A 21,398-nucleotide genomic window follows, 5' to 3' on the forward strand; every position below is an offset into this window, starting at 1 on the left:
ACTGAGTATAAATTTTAAAAAATGAAATTGGACCCTTCATTGCACATAAAAATAAACTTAAAATGGATTACAGACTTAAACAAAAGACCTGAAACCATAAAACTCCTAGAAAGAAACATAGGAAAATCTCCTTGACATTGGTCTTGGCATTGTTTTTTGGACATGCTGCCAAAAACACAAGCAACAGAATGAAAAATAAAGTGGACAGACGCAGGCACATGCATATGCACGCACGCCTTCCCTTACTCTCGCTCCCCAGCAGCTCCAGCCTATACCAGTAGCGCCGTCTGCTCGGGGGGAGATGGCTGCAGGCCTGTCAGTTAGTAGGTGACCATGCCCTAGATACTCTACTTCAGGCAGTTCAGAGTTGACTACTGGCAAAATAGCTGCAGCTGGCCTTCTGTTTGTTGGTGGAGGTATTGGTCAGACTATCCTATATGCCAAATGGGATTCTCATTTCCCAGAAAGTGTAGAGAAAACCATACCTTACTCAGACAAACTCTTTGAGATGGTTCTTGGTTCCACACCTTATAGTGTTCAATTGCCAAAGATGCCCATTAAGTCCGATCCACTAAAAATCTCTCATATATCAGAGGTAATGAAAGAATCTAAACAGCCTGCCTCACAACTTCAAATACAAAAGGGAGATACTCCAGCTCTAACAACAGCAGGTGGGTCCCAGCAACTGTGGTTCAGCATGAGGAATCTATGAAGACTGATCACCCTGAAATTGGTGAAGGAAAACCCAGGCCCACAACCTCAGAGGAAGCGTCCTCATCTTCTGTAAGGGAGTGACCACCTGAAGAAGCTGCTGCTCATTTTGCACAACAGGAAAAACAAGAACAAGTTAAGATTGAGTCCCTAGCTAAGAGCTTACAAGGTGCTCTCAGCAATACTGCTAGCATCTCTCTGCAGGCTGTTGCAGCTCTGAATGCTGCAGTCCAGGATGTCAATGCACACTCAGAGAAGAGTTAGAAAAGATGCAAAGTATAATTGAAAATGCAAAGAAAGAGAGGTTCCTAGGGCCAAACCTCATATAACTACTGCAGAGGGGAAACTTCACAAGATGATGGTTGATCTGGATAATGTGGTCCAAAAAGTCCAAGCAGCTCAGTCTGAGGCTAAGGTTGTATCATGAGCTGGTGGCGCAAGCCCAGGATGCCTTTAAATGAGAACTGGACAGTATTACTCCAGAAGTCCTTCCCAGGTGGAAAGGGATGAGTATTTCTGACCTGGCTGACAAACTCTCTACCGATGATCTGACCTCCCCAATAGCTCATGCATATTTTTGAACTGATCAGCTAAACCAAGAGCTAGCAGAACAGAAAACCACAGAGAAGGAGCACATCACATCAGTCTTGGAAAAACAGAAGCTCGAAGAAAAGTGGGTGTTTGACTCTGCAGTGGCAAAAGCATTAGAACATCATAGAAGTGAAATACAGGCTGAACAGTACAGAAAGGTAGAGGAAGTCAGAGATGCCATGGAGAATGAAATGAGAATGCAGCTTTGCCAACAGGCAGCTGTCCACATTGATCACTTACAAGATGTCCTTAGGGTACAAGAACAGGAGCTGAAGCATGAATTTGAGCAGCACCTGTCTGAAAAACTCTCTGAACAAGAATTAGTTTCGTCATCTCAGTCAAGATCAAGCTAACAACTTTACTCTGGATATAAACACTGCCTGTGCCAGACTGAGAGGAGTTGAAGAGGCTTATCAGAGTCATGCAGTTGCTGAAGAGGAAGCCAGAAAGACTGACCAACTCTGGCTTTTGGTGGAGGCATTAGAGTACAGTATAAAGACCTCATCTGCAGATATACCTACTGTTCTGCTGGGTAGTGCAGCTGAAACCACCAGAATCGACTAACTACAGCTGTCCCTCCAGAGTCCCTGACCAATGGTTTGTACAGTGAAGAGACCCTGAAAGCCCATTTCTATGCTGTCCCAACACTGACCTGAAGGGCAGCAATGATTGATGAAACCAGAAATAGCTTATATCGATACTTCTCTCCTACTTGTAGTCCCTGCTCTTATTCCTGCCTCAAGCAACTGAAGCCACCGGTGGAACTCCACCCTGAGGATATAAACACATTAAAATTACCATCATATGCCTCCTATTGCATGGAGCATGGCAATCTGGAGCTGGCAGCAAAGTTTGCCAATCAGCTGAAAGGGGAGTCCAGACAAATGGCACAGGACTGGCTGAAAGAAGCCCAAATGGCCCTAGAAAACTAAACCAATCATGGAAATCCTGACAGCATATGCCAATACTGTAGGAATAGGAACCACTCAAGTACAGCAAGAGTAAGGTCTAGGAAGAGTTTTTGTAAGGTCATATTTCACGTCAAAGGAAATCAGCAATGATGTACAAAATGTTTGCAACAAGGGTCCCATAATTGTCAAGAAATGAGCAGTTACAAGTACTGTTCTAAATGTTAACACCTGTTGTGTTTATATTCTTTCATTTGCTATCACGTTGGCTAACTCCAGGAATGCTTTCTTTGCATTTGAAACTTGTGTAAAATTTTCTGTTCTTCAGGTTTTACTGATCAGGCTTGTGAGCTCATCAAAATGATGTTCTGTGATCCCTACTACTATTGATTTTGCCCTTGGAGCAAACTGAATAAAGCAACAAGACGAAAACTGAAAAAAATAAAAAATAAAAAATGAACAAGTGAGATTAGTCAAACTAAAAAGCTCCTGCACAGCAAAGGAAACAATCGACAAAATAAAAAGGCAAACTATGGAATGGGAGAAAATATTTAAAAACATATATCTGATAAGGGTTTAATATACAAAATATATAAGGAACTCCTACAATTCAATAACATAAAAACAAACAACCTGATTTAAAATGTGCGAACGACCTGAATAGACATTTTTCCAAAGAAGACATACAAATGGAACCAAGTATATGAAAAGGTACTCAACATCACTAATCATCAGAGAAATCCAAATCAAAATGACAATGAGATATCACCTCACACCTGTTAGGATGTCCACAAACAAAACAAAACAAAAGACAAATATTGGTGAGGATGTGAAGAGAAAGGAACCCTGGTATGCTGTTGGTGAGAATATAAATTGATGTATTCTTTATGGAAAATAATATGGAGGCTCCTTAAAAAATAAAAGTAAAATTACCATATGATTCAGCAATCCCACTTCTGGGTATTTGTCCAAAGGGATTGAAATCAGAATCTCAAAGAGAACCTGCATGCCCATGTTTCATTGCAGCATTATTCACAATAGCCAAAATATGAAAAGAACCACCTAAGGACCATCTGTGGATGAGTGGATAAGGAAAATGTGGTATACATACACAATGGAATATTATTTAGCCTGTAAAAGGCCTGCCATTTACAACAACATGGATGGACCTGGAGGACATTATGTTAATTGAAATAAGCCAGACACAGAAAGACAAATACTGTGTTATCTCACTTATATGTGGACACTAAAATAGTCAAACCTACAGAAGCAGAGGGTAGAATGGTGGCTGCCAGAGGCTAGGAGGAAGGGAAAATGGGGAGATGATGGTCAAAGCATACACAGTTGCAGTTATACAAACTAAGTTTTGAAGATCTACTATATAGCATAGTGTCTATAACAAGCAATACTGTACAGTATATGATACTTAAAACATGCTAAGAGGGTTCATCTTATGCTAAGTGTTCTTAACATACACACATACACAATAATAATAATAAAGGAGACAGGAAGAAATTTGGGGAGGTGATGAATATGTGTGCGACATTGATGGTGTTGATAGTTTCACATTTGTATGCTTATCACCAGTCATCAAGTTTTATGCATTAAATATGTACAGCTTTTTCACATGTGGATCATACCTCAATAAAGTGGTACTTTTTTATGAGTAGCATATTATTGAAGTTTACTACATTTGAGTGTAGCAGGGAGTAAACTGCCACACCAGCCAGATTCCGAAGAACACTTTTCTTGGCCCGTGGTTTCAGCCAGTTGTACAAACAGTAAGTTATAATAGAGGAGAAATATAAATAAATTCAAGGAGGCTTGGATAAATTCATGTAATACAGATCCACAGAAAGGTGTTAAAGGTAAGGGATAGGTGCTTGAATGATACCTTCAGTTTTAGGTTGACATTCAGAAGACTGCTCTGGCATCTTACAGTTCATTTTTGATCTTGCCTTAAAACATTCCTATCTGGAACTGCCCAAAAAGCTGACCTACAGGGACTGGTATACAATTTTTTACAGTATGATTTCCCAACATCACAAGAATTGATACTATTTTTTCCTGAAGAGAATATGCAGAAGCAGAATATGTTAGAATTATCTTTAAATATTTGAATGGTAGACATTTTAATGATGGATTGTACTTGTTCTGTGGGGCCCTAAGGGACAGAATAAAAATCAAAGAGGGGATATTATAGGGATAGAGATTTTTAGATCAATATAAAAAAGAATTCTAATAGAGCAATCCAAAGATACAATGAGCTATCTCCATAGATAGTGAGCTGTTTATCTTTGAAGGGATTTAAGAATAGGCTATTGGCCATTCGTCAAAGATGTTGAATAGAGAACCCAATAATCTGATTAATGACTGCCCTTGACCAGTGTTTTCCAACACTGGTTGTATATAAAATCATTTGGAGAGCCCCCTACCTCAAGATGCAGATTCCGTGGGTTCCAATAGCCTGTGTTTTTAAAGTAGCACCCTGACCTATTCCAACACAGTTAGCCAAGAGTCACTCTTTGAGGAACATTTAACTATAACAACATATAAGAGAATTTCTGCTTTGATGATTTGGATTTGCTTTTTTTCCTATGTGAATGATGCAGGGAGGAGGCTGGAGGTTGCCTGTGGGGCAAAGAAAAGCCTGAGTAAAACTAGCCAGGCATGTCTGGCAGGAAGTGGTGTCTTGAGAATGATCACAGCTGACTGGCCGAGTTGGAGTTTCCTTTTCTGAGTGTTTCTTTTTCTCCTATGATCCAGATAACACCCTTCCTTTTCCATTGCCCATTTACTGGGTGGCTTTTGGTGACCAGGACTGTTGTATTAATGTCTTTATGGACACTTCAGGGAGCCCACAATTCAAACTTCCTATTCTAGAGGACTGTGTGGCCAGGCCCAAGTACTGGTTGCCAGTGGAGATTTTCAATCAGTATGACTTGCTGAAGTTGAGTCAATCTACCTAGGTATGGTTACATCATTCCAGCAGTCTGGTAGTTAGTCTTGGAGTCTCCTTTACACACACTGTTCATTTTTTCAATACTGTGGATCCATGTCTTCCTAATGCTGTATTACATATTCAGCATGTGCCATATTGCTAAGACTTCATCCAAACTTGCCAGGTCCCACAGCCCTGCTTCTTTGAACGCCAGTTTCAGAGGCTGGGAAGTCCAAAGTCCATGGAACGCATCTGGTAAGGGCATTGTTTGGTGGGTGGTAACAGTAATGCAGGGTGTCACATGGCAGATAGATGAGCAGAGATAGCAATAAAGTGATATTAAACAAATCCAAACAATAGAGATCATAGTAGCAAACAGTCAAAGGAGGCTAACATCTCTGTGCTACTAGTAAGGGCGAACAAAACAGCAGAATCAGAAATTTAAGGAGATAGAGATTCAGATTAACGAGATAGCCAGAGTGAGGCTTGCTAAGATCACACTCATCCCTGGTAATTTGAAATGCTGTGCACATGAGCAAGACTGAACCCATGTAACCAGAGAAGTTACTAGTCCCTGGCTGAAAATGGGGCAGACTTGTAAACCCCCTGAACTTTGAAAGCACTTCCCAAGACACACACTGATCATCAGCAAAGAGTGAAAGCATTATTGGGTCAGGGAACTTAAGCACAACCTCTGATCAATCACTGACCATTAAGCTATTATCACCCAGAGGTGGTACCTCAGAAACCTAAAAAAGGAAAATAACCAAACAGTGACATCAGACACTGCATACTACAGAGGAAACAGACTTCACAAAATTAGTCCTTGCTTGCAAGTCACTGAAGAAAGAAACAAACAAAAACAGCAACGATGACAAACTCTGATGGAGACACTGAAGGAACAAGAACCCAGAGTTTCTTTAATACATTATGTAAAATGTCCAGGTTTCAACAAAAAATGATGTCATGCAAGGAAACAGGAAAGTATGCCACATACTCAGGAAAAAAAAGTCAGGCAATTTTTTTAGGCCTTTGAGGACACCAAAGATGTTGGAGTTAGTAGATAAAGACTTTCAAAAAACTACTACAAATATCTTCAAAGAACAAAAGGAATCCATATTTAATACATTAAAGGTAAGTATGGTAACAATGACTCATCAAATAGAGAATATTCATGAAGAGATAAATTAAACAAACAGAAAAAAGAACCAAATGGAAATATACTGGAGTTAAGAAGTACCATAACTGAAATGAAAAACTCACTAAAGGAACTCAACAGATTTTAACTGGCAGAAGAAAAGATTAGTGAACTTAATGATAGATCCATAGAAATTATTCAATCTGAAGAACAGAAAGAAAAATGAATGAAGAAACATAAACAGAGCCAGATATCTGTGGAACAATGTTAAACATACCAGTGTATGCATAATGAAAGTACCAGAGAAGAAAAAAGAGAAGAGATGTATTGGTTCCTATATCTGCCATAATAAATTAGCATGAATTTGGTGGTTTATAACACCACTAATTAATTAATTAATTAACTAACAGTTCCATAGGTTAGAAATGTAACATGGGTCCCATTGGGGTAAAATCAAGATGTTGGCAGGGATGCATCCATTTCTGGATGATGTAAGGAAAAATTTTTTCCTTTCTTTTTCCAGCTTCTAGAGGATGCCAACATTTCTTAACTCATGGATGCCTTTCCTCATCTTTAAAGCCAACAGTGTTGCATTTCTGTGGTCATTCTCCCTCCAACTCTGATCTCAGCCAGAAAAAGTTCTTTGAAGGATTCATGATTAGGGTGGGTCCACCCAAACAAGCCAGGATAATCTCCCCATTTTAAAGTCTCTAATCTCCCCATTTTAAGATCTTTAATGTTAATCTGCAAAGTCTTTTTTTCCACATAAGGTAACATATTCATAGTTTTCACAGATTAGGACATGGATATGAGGTGGATGGTGAGGGCCATTATTCTGCCTACCCCAAAAGCAGAAAAAAATATTCAAAGTAATAATGGATATGAGGTGGATGGTGAGGGCCATTATTCTGCCTACCCCAAAAGCAGAAAAAAATATTCAAAGTAATAATGGATATGAGGTGGATGGTGAGGGCCATTATTCTGCCTACCCCAAAAGCAGGAAAAAATATTCAAAGTAATAATGACCAATCACTTACCAAATTTGACAAAAGCCATTAATCTACACAACAAGAATGTCAATAAACTCCAAGTAGGATAAGCACAAAAAATTCCATACTTAGACACATCATAAGCAAACTGCTGAAAGACAAAGACAAAGAGAAACCATGAAAGCAATAAGAAAAAAAAAAGTCATCAGGTACAAGGTAAGCACAATAAGATTAACAGCTAACTTCTTATAAAAAACCACGGAGGTCGGAAAACAGTGGAATGACATATTTAAAGCGTTGAATGAAAAAAAAATCCTATGTCCAGAAAAATCATCTTTCAAAAATGAAAACAAAATAAAGACATTCCCACATAAACAAAGACTGATAGAATTTATTGCTATTAGACATGCCTTAAAAGAAATTTCAAAGGCAGTTCCTCAGGATGAAAGGAGATGACATCAGACAGTAATTCAAATCTACACAACAAAACAAAGAGCACCAGTAATAGTAATTTTGAAAGTGATTACAAGAGAAAGTATAATTATACATTTTTATTTTTTCTTCTCTAAACCAACTTTTAAATAATTACAAAAACAATAATTATAAAACAGTGTGGTTGGAATTATATGAAGATGTAACATATATGACAATAATAGCACAAAGGAAGAGGCAGAGAATGAAGCTGTACTGAGAAAAGAAAATGACGCTGGCCAGTAACTTGAATCTATAAAAATAAAAGAGTAGCAGAAATGATATAGTAGATTGATATAAAAGACTTTATACAAATATTCTTCTCCTTTCTTCTCTTAGCTTCTTTAAAATATATTGTATGAAGCAATATTTATAATGCTGTATCATTCTGTGTATAACATATATTGAAGTAACATATGATTATAATATCACCAGAGTATGGGGAGGGAATGGAACTATATTAGAGCAATTTTTCTCCATGTTACTGAAATTAAGTTACTATTAATCTGAAGTAGATTCTGATAAAATGTATATTGTAAATATAAGCCCTGGAGAAACTGTTAAGAAAATGACTCAAAATATATATTTTTTTCACCTTTTAAAATTTTTATTTGCATATTAAAAAATTGTGCATTCCAATAATTAAAACAATTTGAACAAAAAAATGGCACTCATTAAACTGCATTTTACAGCCTACAGGACACCTTGGACCAGATTGCTTTTAACTCTAGACTTAACTGTCATCCCATCCAGCTCTTCACCAACATGCAAGTTCTTTTCCTTCCCTGCCAGCCAGACAGGCAGATGGGAGAGGCAGGAGCAGCCTTCATTGTCAGTAGTTCTTTGATGTGAGAAAGGGGCAGCACAGTCATTTAAACTTGATCCAGCCTCCTTGCATCTTACAAAGTTAAACAGCTAATAGAAGTAAAATAAGAAGGCAATGCTTGTGGAATGTACAGTGCATATTGGCGGGGCATGCTTCATTGTGATTCGCCTGCTTGCTTCTTCTGTTCGATCATTTCTTTGGGAGGCAGTAGATTTTTCCCTTGCATTTCTGTCTTCTTCAGTTTTGACTTATCAAATTTCTGGATCTCAGCCATATCAGGTCCATCAGACAAGGTTGCAGAGGAAGTGGAACAAGGCGCGTGAGAGAGCAGAAACAGGACTGCATGGTGGCCACTGCTGAGTCTCAAGATATGGTTGAAAAATTAAGAAAAAAATTAAAATGGTACACTAGAACATAACCACATAATACAAAAGAAGGCAATAAAGGAGGAGCAGAAGAACATAAAGACATAAGACGTATAGAAAACAAATAGAAAAATGGAGGACATAAATCCAACTATATCAATAGCAGCATTAAATGTGAATGAGTTAAAAACGCCAAAGAAAGCCAGAGATTGTCAGATTAGATTTTTTATTTTATTTTTTTAATTTTTATTTATTTTTTTTCTACACAAAATTTTTTATTGGTTATTAGTATTCATGGGTACAAATATGACCATCACCACTTGTGCCCAAAATGTGATGGCCAGATCACTGGCAGCATTCCCTTTACCACAAATTGTGATTGTACCCTGTGTCCCCCACCCAATTAATGATATTACAAGGGACACACTTCAGATTCAGAAAAAAAATATAGGTTAGAAGCAAAGGAATATAAAAAGATATACAAAGCAAACAGCAGGCATAAGTGAACTGGAGTGGCTATACTAATAGGCTTTAAGACAAAAAGTGTTACTACAGACAAAGAAGAACATCTTACAAAAGGGCCAATTCATTGGTAAGATATAAAAGTAAACATTAATATTTGCCAGACAATGGAGATCCAAAATACATGAGCAAAAGCTGACAGAATTGAAGGGAGAAATAGACAACTCAGCAATGACAGTTGGAGATTTCAATACCTCACTCTTGATAATGGGTAGAATAAATACAGAAAATCAGTAAGGATATAAAAGACTTAAACAATACTATCAGCCAACTAGACTTAAATGACATCTGTAAAACATTCCACCCGCAACAGCAGAATACAAATTCTTCTCAAGTGCACATGGCACATTTTCCAGAATAGATAATATGCTAGGCCATAAAAACAAGCCTCAGTTTAATAGGATTAAAATAATACAAAGAATGTTCTCTGACTGCAATGGAATTAAATAACAGATCAACAACACACACAAAAATGGGAAATCTGCAAATATGTGGAAATTAACACATGTCTAAATAACCCATGGATCAACAAGAAATAAAAATGGAGATTAGAAAATATTTTGAGCTGAATAAAAATAAACACAACATACAAATTTATGGGATACAGCTAACACAGTGTTCAGATGGAAATTTATAGATATAAATGCTTACATTACAAAGAAGAAAGATTTCATGTCAATAACCTAAGTTTTATCTTAAGAAACTAGAAAAATGTGAAAAAGGGTAGTGTGCAGATAAGCACAAGATTTCTTTTTGAGGTGACAAAAGTGTTCTAAAATTAGATGATTGCTCAACTCAGTAAATGTACTAAAATTAATTAAATTGGGCATGTACAAAAGTGAATTCTATGGCATGGAGATTATACCTCAATAATTGTTTTTTTAAAAAGATTGGATCAGGCAAGATTCACCAATGGATATTAAAATCCAGGGGGAAGTTGTGATGAGTAGAAGGATATTTTCATGGCCCTAGACTGTTTCCCCACAGGTTCCTCATTTATTACAAGGGTTAGCATAGTAATTATTGTGGTGAAGAATCAGACAACACCTTGATAAGATGATCAAAATTAATATTACCAACAAAAATCAGATGGACATTGGACACTGCCAGATGTGCCTGAAGGCACAATATCAAACATCAGACGAATTGAAAATGAGGAATGTTCTACTAAAGAGGGAGGAGGTATACTCTTCAAAAGTGTCTATGTCATAAAATACAAAGAAACCTATAGAAATATTCCAGATTAAAGGAGGCCAAAGAGAGATGACAACTAAATGTAACACCTGGACCTTAGACTGGGGAAAAATGTTACAAGAGCATTGTTATCCATTTGATAAAACTGGAATATAGAGAAACTAGGTAAAAATATTGTAATCAAAGTTAAATTTACTAATGTTGATAAATGTACTATAGTTGTAAATGAGAATATTTGTAAGGAATACACACTGAAGTATTTAGGAGTAAAGGGCCATGATAAATGTAATTTATTTTCAATGATTCAGAAAACCTCTCTCTCTCTTTCTCTTTCTCCCTGTCTCTCATGTTGACAATAGTAGTTTTCCTTTCCTTTAAAAAATATTTAATTTATAAATGGTAAAAAAGTGCTTTCTCATTTTAAAAAAATTGCTAATTGTAACAACAATGTTTGCATATGCTTCACTATTTTGGTAACTTATTTTAACAGTTTGCCAAGTGGCAACTTCTTACACTGTTTTTGTACCATCAGTGCAAATACCAACACACTGAAAAAGGTAAATAATATTTTACTCTTATTATGAAAAGATTTTTGCCTCATAGGTCTCCTGAAAGGGTCTCGGGGAAACCGAGGGTTCCAAGGACCACTTATTTCAAGAACATAAGTTATAATCCTACTTGTTGTGTACCTTCATGGGAAGTAGAATAAAAGGGAATGAACATAAAATTTAGCATATCTATATAAGTACATCCTGACTATAAATAGTGTATAGGATTTTTTCAAACAATCATAAAATTAGAGAGAATAGTATTGTGAATCCGCATATGAACTATTTAGATTATACTGTTATTAATATTTTGCATATTTGCTAGTATATTGCTCAAGCAGTTTAAAGCAAATTCCAGACATCATAGCATTCTGCCCTCATTATACTCTGTTATTTAGTCATATTCAGATTTCCCAGTGGTTTATCACTACCACACCAAATGTCTTTCTACAGGTAACTTTTTTGAATTTGAATCTCCCCCTAAAGGTTTGCACATTGATTTGGCTATTATAAATTATTAAAGATACCAGGTCAGTTTTTGAATAGACTGTCCCACATTCTGGATTTGTCTAAATGGTGTTGTTTATCTCTTTCTTCAGTTCCTGTATTTTCCATAAACTCAAAAGTTGTATCTTAAGGTTTGGTAAGATTCAGGTTAAATATTTTTGGCAAGAATACCACATGGTGGTATCACCATAAAGACTTATGAAGACAAAGACCCATCTTTATTGAAGGGTTTAGTAGCAGTTCTAACTAGTAGTTTTGCACAACTTTGCTTTTTTTTTCTTCAGGATCTGTATAACCCAATCCTAGAGTTGGCAAGATATAAAAGAATACCTTAGCTTCATGGTCACCTGCTAGAACTGAAAGATGCCTTCATGATAGAAATCTAAGTTAACTGGTCTACCCAGGGGCATGCAATTGTTTAAAGAAATTTCATCAGCAGATATGCATAGCTGTGGTCTTTTTTAAAAAAAAAAGGCAAATGTTTTTTCAAAATTAGAATTACTGTTTTCTTTCATCATTAGCCTCCCCAAGTATCCTAAAAAATGGTAATTTGGTGATTTTCTATCATTCAGTAATGGATAAAATGCAGAGATCCTGTAGGTAATAAAGAGTTTGTAATTTATTTACAGAGTACTTTAAAATTATTGAATAAGAGATTCTTTACCTGTGTCGTGACTGTGGTTTCTTAAGGGTGGGTGTTCACAAGGATCTGAATGATCTTAGTTAAAATAAATGTATATCGAAAGCAAACGGAAAGGACATTCTTGGGGGGGAGGGGAGAGAGGGAGGAGGGCGGGAGGTGTCGGTGAAGGGCCATAATAATCATATACATTGTATATTGACAAAATAAAAATTAAAAAAAAATAAAAAATAAAAAATAAATTTAAAATATTAAAATAAATAAATAAATAAATAAAAATAAATGTATATCGAAACCAAGGAAGTGACAAACAGAAAAAGGGACCAAAGACTACTATAGTAGTTCCCAGTAGCATAAGTATAACTAAGATTCTATTAGCTTTCTCAGAGGGTAATAATTTCACAGTGAAAATATGCTCAAGGCTGACACTTAGCATAAAAATATTTAGCTCAAAGCAATTCTTTTTAAAGAAAAATCTAATTAAGTTTGTCAGTGAAGGGGGGTTAAAATGGCTGATCTGTAACCACAGAAAGAATTTTTTTTCATTTCAATAGTCTTTTCATGTCTGGCAGTGGTGAGATGGTAAGTAAATTCTTTGGAATTTGCTACTAAAAAGAAAAGAAAACCCTCATTTCAGTTGCTTCCTATATCAATTCTCCTGGTAGGATAATACCCACTCAGTGGTAATAGTACTTTCCAGGTCTTTTTTGGTTTTGTTTTTGTTTTTTGATAAATTTGAAAGACTCCAGCAAATACTGGGATCTAGGTGGCAGAAGTAAAGCTTTAGATTATGGTGCATATGTGAATCAAAACATCTGCTACTATGGTGGTTACCAATCACTTAACATGAGAACTACATTTCTGTAAAGAAAAAAGAAAAGACTTTTATTATTACATAAATACCACATTGAGAAAAAACAGTCTCAATGAAACTGAAACTATGTCCAACGCTTACATGCCACTCAGTTTAGATTCTACTTTCCACCCAGAGCTCTGGTTTGGTGCTGAATTTTTCTATATCTGTAGAGTTTTGATTCTAGAACAGTAATTTGTTTCAGTGGCCACAGTGAATCATAGCCCAGGTGAAACTCTAGGATCAGGAGGAAGGGCAAACCCCGGCCTACAATCTTTCAAAATCATACACAGAATCTCCTGGGCTGTAGGGAAGATGAGTAAGTTTATGGAAATGAAATGTTTCTTTTTCATGTTGGTATTATTTAATCTGTATTCACTCGGAATAGACACCTGGTTTTAGTACAAAGCAGGTCCTCCGGGCCACTGCTTTGCTGAACTTTTCCTAGTAACCCATATAGGATAAAATTAGTGGCAGAAATACAGCTTATCTCTCAGGAAAATTATAATTATTTCCTTTCTGAAAAATTCAATCTGCTCTTCTTTACATAATCTTATCAGTAAGTAGGGTGACATTCCCAGTTTCATAGATGGAGAGAGTCAAGCCTAGAGACAAGTGGGAAGGAGCATTACCAAACACTACACCTGGAGCAGGACATGAAGAACACATCCTTGGATGAGAACAGTTTGACTAATTTGCCTTCTGTCAAATAATAACCTCTCATTTTCTAGACCTCTTCTCACCAGCCCCACCTTCACATAGAAACAAGCAAATAAAACAAGTATGTTAACACAATTCCCAGGTTAATAAAACTGACACCTGTTGAGTACTATGTGTGCCAAGCGGTGTTCTAAGTGCTTAAAATGTATTAAGTTATTTATTCTGACAACAACTCTTTAACTTATAGATGGGAGAAATGAGGCACAGAGAAATGATTAATTTGCACAAGGTCATAGTTCATTAAGGGCAAGGTGGGGCTTGTGAACTTTAGCTGTGGTACTGTTTTCTTAACCAGGATACTGTGGTCCACTTGGCACCAATATTCCTCTTCAATGCTCTCTTCTAACATCACAATTGTATATTGTACCTAAGGTATGGGCTTTAGCCAAGGTATATGAGCTGGCATTAGTATCAGTCCACAATCCTTTTTCTTAAAATGTCAAAAACCAGAAAGTTCTGAAATCTGTAAGGATTTTGGAGTTTTAGAGACATCTCATTTGGCAATGAAACCTGACCTGAGAATATTTATACTTTTGTTTATCAAACTAATGCAAATATTCACATATATGCCTAGAGTGTTGGGAAAAATAGGAAAATGTCAGGGCCCCATGGATGTTCAGAATCTTGCTGAGCATTTGCTATAAATATCTTCAGGTGTTCCTTGTTACTACTTAATGCAAATTGTGTATGGGCACCCAGGTGACCAGGGTTGTGGACTTAAGTATAAAGGACTGACAGCTTTGATCCACAGTGCTTCTCAGAACTCTCAGAGAAGCCACTAGGACAGTTGCTCCTAGATCTGAATAAAACCCATTCATTTTTCTATATCCACAGCTCCCAGAACCTTTTTTTCCCCTATTATCTAGCTCACAGACCTGTGTGTGGAGGGATTGTAACCCAATCTATGCCAACTACGCCTAGCTTTACAATTGGCGTAGTCGGCAGGATATTTGAGCAGGTACAGGAGCCAAAAGCCCCTTGGAGAGGGAGGAAATGTGGCTACTTCTGAATATGTTGTGCCCTCTGGCCGCTTTCCTGTTGACTGGGATCTGGCTGTTGCTTACTATACTACAAGTCAGCATAGACCAGGCACTCCATGAAGCAGTGCAACCTCAGAGAGCCCCTTAGGAGGGGGAGGAAATGTGGCTATCCTTGAGTATATGGTATGTGGTGGCCACTTTTCTGCTGACCAGAGCCTGGCTACTGCTCACTATAATACAAACTGATCAAGATTTAAAGAAGAAAGCAGAGCTGTCGGAAGCATGGATAATCTGTCTGGAGGATGATGTGCTGCGACTGGGCACCCCTGCCTCTCATACCTGGAAGACCAACAAACCCATTGGTGAGTTGGAGGAGACTTTGTGTCTCCAGGCACAACCTGTTGTGTACCAGAAACTGAAATATGAGCAGTCTATAAGACCAGGTGGACAACCAGAGGGTGATCCACAGGTGATTGAATTCACTACCTATGTTCCATATACCCAGGTTGAATTAGTTGATTTAGGGAGGTAATTCTGGCAGAAACATGGGGAGCCCCAGCTGCTTGGCTGCTGCGATTATGGGACCTAGGGGTGGATAGTGTGATGTGCTCTGGTGAGATGGAAAAATTGGCATCTATTACCATGCACCCATCCCTGAGGCAGCGGCTAAAGAATAGCTGCAGATATGCACAAGGGCCAGATAATCACTCCTTAATGAAATGGGTGAGTGCAGCTGCCCGAACTGTGTGGGCAAATGCTGGACAACTGCCCAAGACTGTGAGTAAATGGCAAACATATACTGACTTGGTTCAAATAATTTGGGAGCTGGGGATAAGGCAGTCCATGTTTAATGTGAACACCCATGGCCCAGATGATGAAAATTTTACAGGTAGCATGAGAGACATAGTGCTGCAAAATGCCCCATCAATATCCTTTGGGTCACTGATGGCCATACTGGCCCCATACATTGGTCATCCTATACTTGAGGTAACGACCATGATAGCCAGCTTGGGTGAAGTAGAGGATAGAAGACAAGCAACAGAGGTCCAGAAAGTGGCTAAGACCCAACCCCTAAGAAATTATCAGGATCTCATCCTGAGGGGACCAAGCAAGACTAGCCATAAGCAGATGTGGCTTGACTTGCTTGCAGCAGGGGTTAATAGCAAGAAAACTGACTGGCAGCCAAATGTGGTCCTGTTTGCCTTGTGGCAGCAATTAGGCCCTGAACAGTGTTTCACTAAACGTCCAGAAACAGGTAGCAAAGTGTGCTCAGTGGACTTAAAGGATTTTTTTGTTTGCTTCTGGAGGATGAAATGTTCCAGTTTGATTAGGGAGCAGGCCAAGGTACTCATCTTTTGGGGGCAGACGAGAACCAGAGACTTCATGTTGAATTGGCAATACACTGGTCAAGGACTAATGTGCAGTGTGCTTTGGCATTGGTAGATATAGGCGCAGAATGTAGCCTGATATATGGCAATCCAGATAAGTTTCCAGGGGCCACAGTTCATATAGGTGGATATGGAGGACATACTATTGAAGTTGAAGCTGTGTCACTGCCATTAAGCATAGGATGATTGCCCCCTCATTTGTATACTATATATATAACCCCAGTAGCTGAGTACATCTTTGGTATGGATGTACTTTATGGCTTGCACCTGCAAACAACAGTTGGAGAGTTTCGGCTATGAATATGGACAATAAAGCCTGTGTTACAGGGATATGCTAAACATGACCCACAGGTGTTACCTCAGCCAAGACATGTGGTTAATGTAAAGCAGTGTCTCCTACTGGGAGGACATGCAGAGATAGGTGCCACTATATTGGAATTAGAAAAAGTTGGCATTATTTGTCAAGTTCATAGCCCATTTAATGCTCCAGTATGGCCAGTGAAAAAACCTGATGGTACCTGGAGAATGACTGTAGACTATCGAGAACTAAAGTAATGCCTGTGTTGCATGCCACTGTGCCTTTGGTTCATGACTTGATGGATCAGTTAACAACTCAGCTGGGAACTTATCACTATGTACTGGACATTGCAAATGCTTTCTTCTCTATTCCAATCTCGGCCAATAGCCAAGATCAGTTTGCCTTCACCTGGGAAGGGAGGCAGTTGACATTTCAAGTATAGCCCCAAGGTTATCTGCATAGCCCAACCATCTGTTATGGTTTAGTGGCTAGGGACCTAGCCAAGTGGACAAATCCCGGCACAGTTACGATGTTTCACTACATTGATGATGTGTTGTTAACCTCTGATTCTCTTACAGATTTAACCCAGGCAGCTCCAATGCTGCTAAGCCATTTGGAACAATGTGGGTGGGCCATGAACACAGCCAAAGTACAAGGACCTGGGCTGTTAGTCAAATTCCTAGGAGTGGTTTGGTCAGGTAAGACAAGGGTCATCCCAGAAGCTATTGTAGACAAGATACAGGCACACAACTGTAGCTCAGCTACAGATATATTTGGGACTTCTGGGGTATTGGAGAGCTTTTGTACCCCATGTGGCTCAAATGGCATGCCCACTGGATGCATTAACAAAGAAAGAAGCCCCCTGGGATTGGACTGAGGAAGTAGAACATGCTTGCTGGGCTACAAAAAGGGCAATACAGCAAGTACAGGCTTTACAAGAGGCTGATCCCACTAAACCTTTTGAATTAGATGTAACTATCGCCCAAGAGGGGTTAGGATGGGGTTTGTGGCAGAGACAAGACCAATTCCAAACACCTGTAGGATTCTACAAGTGCTGAAGTAAGCTATTCTCTAATAGAAAAACAGCTAGCAGCTGTATAGTCTGCCTTGATGGCCCCTGAAGCTATCACAGGAACTGCCAAAGTCCAAGTAAGGACAACATATCCCATACTAGGTTGGCTGTGCACGTGAGCAACCAACCCTAAAACAGGTGTTGCTCAGACTCCCACTCTGTCTAAATGGGGAGCATATATAGAACAAAGAAGCACTGTGTCAATGAGTCCTCTGTCCAAAGAGCTGCAAACTGTGCTAGGCCCAGCAGTGGTTGTGGAGGAAACTTTGACACAACCCTTACCCATGGAGGCGGAGGCTACACCTTTCCATGAAGGACAGGGACCTATCACAAAACAAGCTTGGTATACATATGGCTCTAGCATGGGACCCTCAGCATCATGGACTGCTGTTAACAGATACTATGTGGTATGAAAATGGCACAGGGCAAAGCAGTCAATGGGCAGAATAGAGAGCTGTTTGGATGGTAATAAAAAATGAGCCTGGGCCACTAACAGTCTGTACTGACAGCTGGGCTGTGTACAAAGGTTTAACCCTTTGGATTTCTACTTGGAAATATCAATGGTGGATGATAGGCCACCGACCCCTGTGGGGACAAGCCATGTGGCAAGAGTTATGGGAATTGGGGCATGAGAAAGAAGTAACCCTTTTTCATGTCACAGGACATTTCCCCTTAACCAGTCCAGGAAATGATGAAGCTGATGCCTTGGCTAAGGTAAGATGGCTGGAGAGAGCCCTAGCTACTGATGTAGCCTGGTGGTTACATCAACAAATGCAGCATGCTGGCAGCAAAACCATGTGGGTGGTGGCTCAAAGATGAGCCTTGCCTATAAAATGGGAAGATGTAGTAAAAGCCTGTCATGCTTACCCAGTATGTGCTCAAGAGAGTCCACACCCCCACGGGTACCCCATATAGATGGGCAAATAACTCAAGGAAGGGTGCCCCTGACTGGGGCAAGTGGACTTTGTCACACCACTGCCGAGGTCAGAGAATTTCAGATACATCTTCACAGCTGTTGATACAGCTACTGGTCTTCTGTTTGTATGGCCTTGTAAGGCCCCAGACCAGGTAAACACTATGAAGGCATTGAATAGCCTAATGGCCATGTATGGCCGGCCTATAGTCATAGAGAGTGATAATGGAACCCACTTTACTGGACATGAGGTTAGAAGTGGGCTTCCCAGTTGTCTATTCAGTGGAAGTTACATATGCCATATCATCCCCAGGCAGCAGGGATGACTGAGCGATAGATACAATGGTCTTTTAAAAAAGGGACTAAGGCTATCTACCCAACCCCCCATCCCTGAAGGGGTGGACATGGCAGTTATGGCCAACAGTCAAGATTCTAAATGAGAGACCCCGCAAGGATGGGCCCTCTCCAGTGGAAGGTCTGTTGCATAGGGCTGCAGCACCTATACAACTCCAAGTCACTACTAGAGATGAGCTTTTGAAGCCAGGATATGGCAAGAATGGAAATATTCTCTTACCAGCCCCAACCTGTTTACAACAGGGACAGACAGTACAATGGGAATGGCCTTGGAAAATAGAAGCCCCCCATATATGCTGGGTAGGCCTAATAGCGCCTTGGGGGAAAAGATTAGAAGAAGACTTGCAAATTTCATCTGGGGTGACAAGTGCCTCGCCTCCTCAAGGAAAGGTAACATGGCCTGGAACAGATAAGTGCTCTATTCCAAAGGGCACATTTGTATTATCATTATGGCCACTTATGAGTTCCCCTATACTGTTACATGTAGAACCTACAGATCCAAAAGTACTAGCAGATAATGTATGGTATCATAAACCAGGTAAGATACCTATTCCTGCAACCATCCTTTCCCAGGATGGTAAACTAGCATGTATCTTACCAGAGGGGCAAGAACTTCCCTATTGTACCAATGACCTTTCTGTCTTTTCGCCCATAGTGTTCTGGCTGCAGGCACCAGAGTCAACTGGATACATACATTCATGTGACCAATGTATTGGCTTATTGAATATACGCTGAACTCCATACCAATGATGACCACTAACTGGACATGTGCGGCTAATAATTGTAAGAACAAAACTTCAGGACAAACTTTAAGGACAAGCCTTAAGGCATATTGGACAGACGATAGGTTGTATGAATGTAAGCGTCACTTATTTTTGCTAAGGGAACATCACGGAAGATTCTGAATGCATAGATTGTATGGTGAGGGACCCTCGAAGGGGTGGATTGTTGGGAAAAATAGAAAAATGTCAGGGCCCCTCAGATGTTCAGAATCTTGCTGAGCATTTGCTATAAATATCTTCAGGTGTTCCTTGTTACTACTTAATGCAAATTGTGTATGGGCACCCAGGTGACCAGGGTTGTGGACTTAAGTATAAAAGACTGACAGCTCTGATCCACAGTGCTTCTCAGAACTCTCAGAAGCCACTAGGACAGTTGCTCCTAGATTTGAATAAAACCCATTCATTTTTCTACATCCACAGCTCCCAGAACCTTTTTTTTTTTTTTTCTATTACCTAGCTCACAGACCTGTGTGTAGAGGGTTTGTAACTCAATCTGTGCAACAGACTCGAGGGGTCTGGAAGCCGTAGCTTTACACTAGGGAAATAATTACCATAGTTGATTACAGATCCTGGTCAGACTGTCCTGAAGATACTATGTAATACATGACATGTACATCATATTACATTTAAAGAACCCAACTAATTCTGAATTTCAAAACACATTTGGCCCCAGGAGTTTCTGAACTGTGGGCCTGTAGGGGGTGCTTTTTTCCCCATCATAACTTAAAAAAGAGATGGTTTAGGTCAAGGTCTGGAATATGCATTCTGACTTACAACCTAATCAAGTACACAAGAAAACATGTCCAGAGAAATTTTATGAATGCAACTAGTACCACATACCTAGTTAGTGACAGAACTGGAATTAGCCCAGATCTTGAAACCCTGTCCTCCCCAGATCCTGATATACCTCTTTAGCCTGGGATCTATGCTGCTTTGGCTTAGGTTAAAACTTGGAATGTCTACAGTGGGCTCTGACTAGATGCTGGGGCAGGCCATGCTGGTACTGGCCCCAGAACAGAAGCTCAGGCCTCTCTAACGTGGAGCTTTCCTTAGGGGAAAAAGGGAAACAGCAGGTAATCACTTCATCTAAAGGCAGTTACCATGTGTTGCCAATGTGCTAAGGAATTCTATTTTAAAGTAGAAATTACAGCTTTCCTATCCTCCCACCCAGTCTAATGCTGTAGGAATTTGGTACGCTAGTGATTCCAGGGCAGAGTTCTCGGACCACACTTTGTTTAGCATGGTCATTCTCAGTCAGAGCCTGAACCCCAGGTCTCTGAGTTGCATGACTCCAGGGGCAGCCATTCATATTACAGCTTCTTTGTGAATGGGGTCCCCTGGAGTTGTGTGGTGCACAGCCTGTGTAGTCCCCCACTGTGCCCCATACATCAGCAGACACACTTCCTTTCTTGAATGCCCACTAAGCTGACCCAGTTCTGGGTTAGGGTATTAGCAAGGAAGGGCCAGCAAAAATGAGAAAAGTGCATTCAGCTCTGATGAACTTGTCTAGAATGTTGCAATCAGGATATACAGAAAACAAGTATTTTAATTTCGGCACATATACGTTTTGTTTTATAGTTAAATACTGTTTTTACTTTTATTTCCAGTGTGTAAGTCTTTGAAAGATCTTAATCTAGTCCTGTTGACATCTTTTCTTCTTCCCTTTGTCAGTCTTTCCTTTCTGTTT

At 39.3% G+C, this 21,398-nt stretch overlaps 2 pseudogenes; one reads left to right on the forward strand and one right to left on the reverse strand.

Moving 5' to 3' along the window:
* Positions 1–337: 337 nt before the first annotated feature.
* On the forward strand, positions 338–2,307 carry LOC103597126 (annotated as a pseudogene).
* Positions 2,308–8,384: 6,077 nt separating this feature from the next.
* On the reverse strand, positions 8,385–8,937 carry LOC103597127 (annotated as a pseudogene).
* Positions 8,938–21,398: the final 12,461 nt, after the last annotated feature.

Source organism: Galeopterus variegatus, unplaced genomic scaffold (genome assembly GCF_000696425.1).
Source record: "Galeopterus variegatus unplaced genomic scaffold, G_variegatus-3.0.2 Scaffold2204, whole genome shotgun sequence".
NCBI lineage: Eukaryota > Metazoa > Chordata > Mammalia > Dermoptera > Cynocephalidae > Galeopterus > Galeopterus variegatus.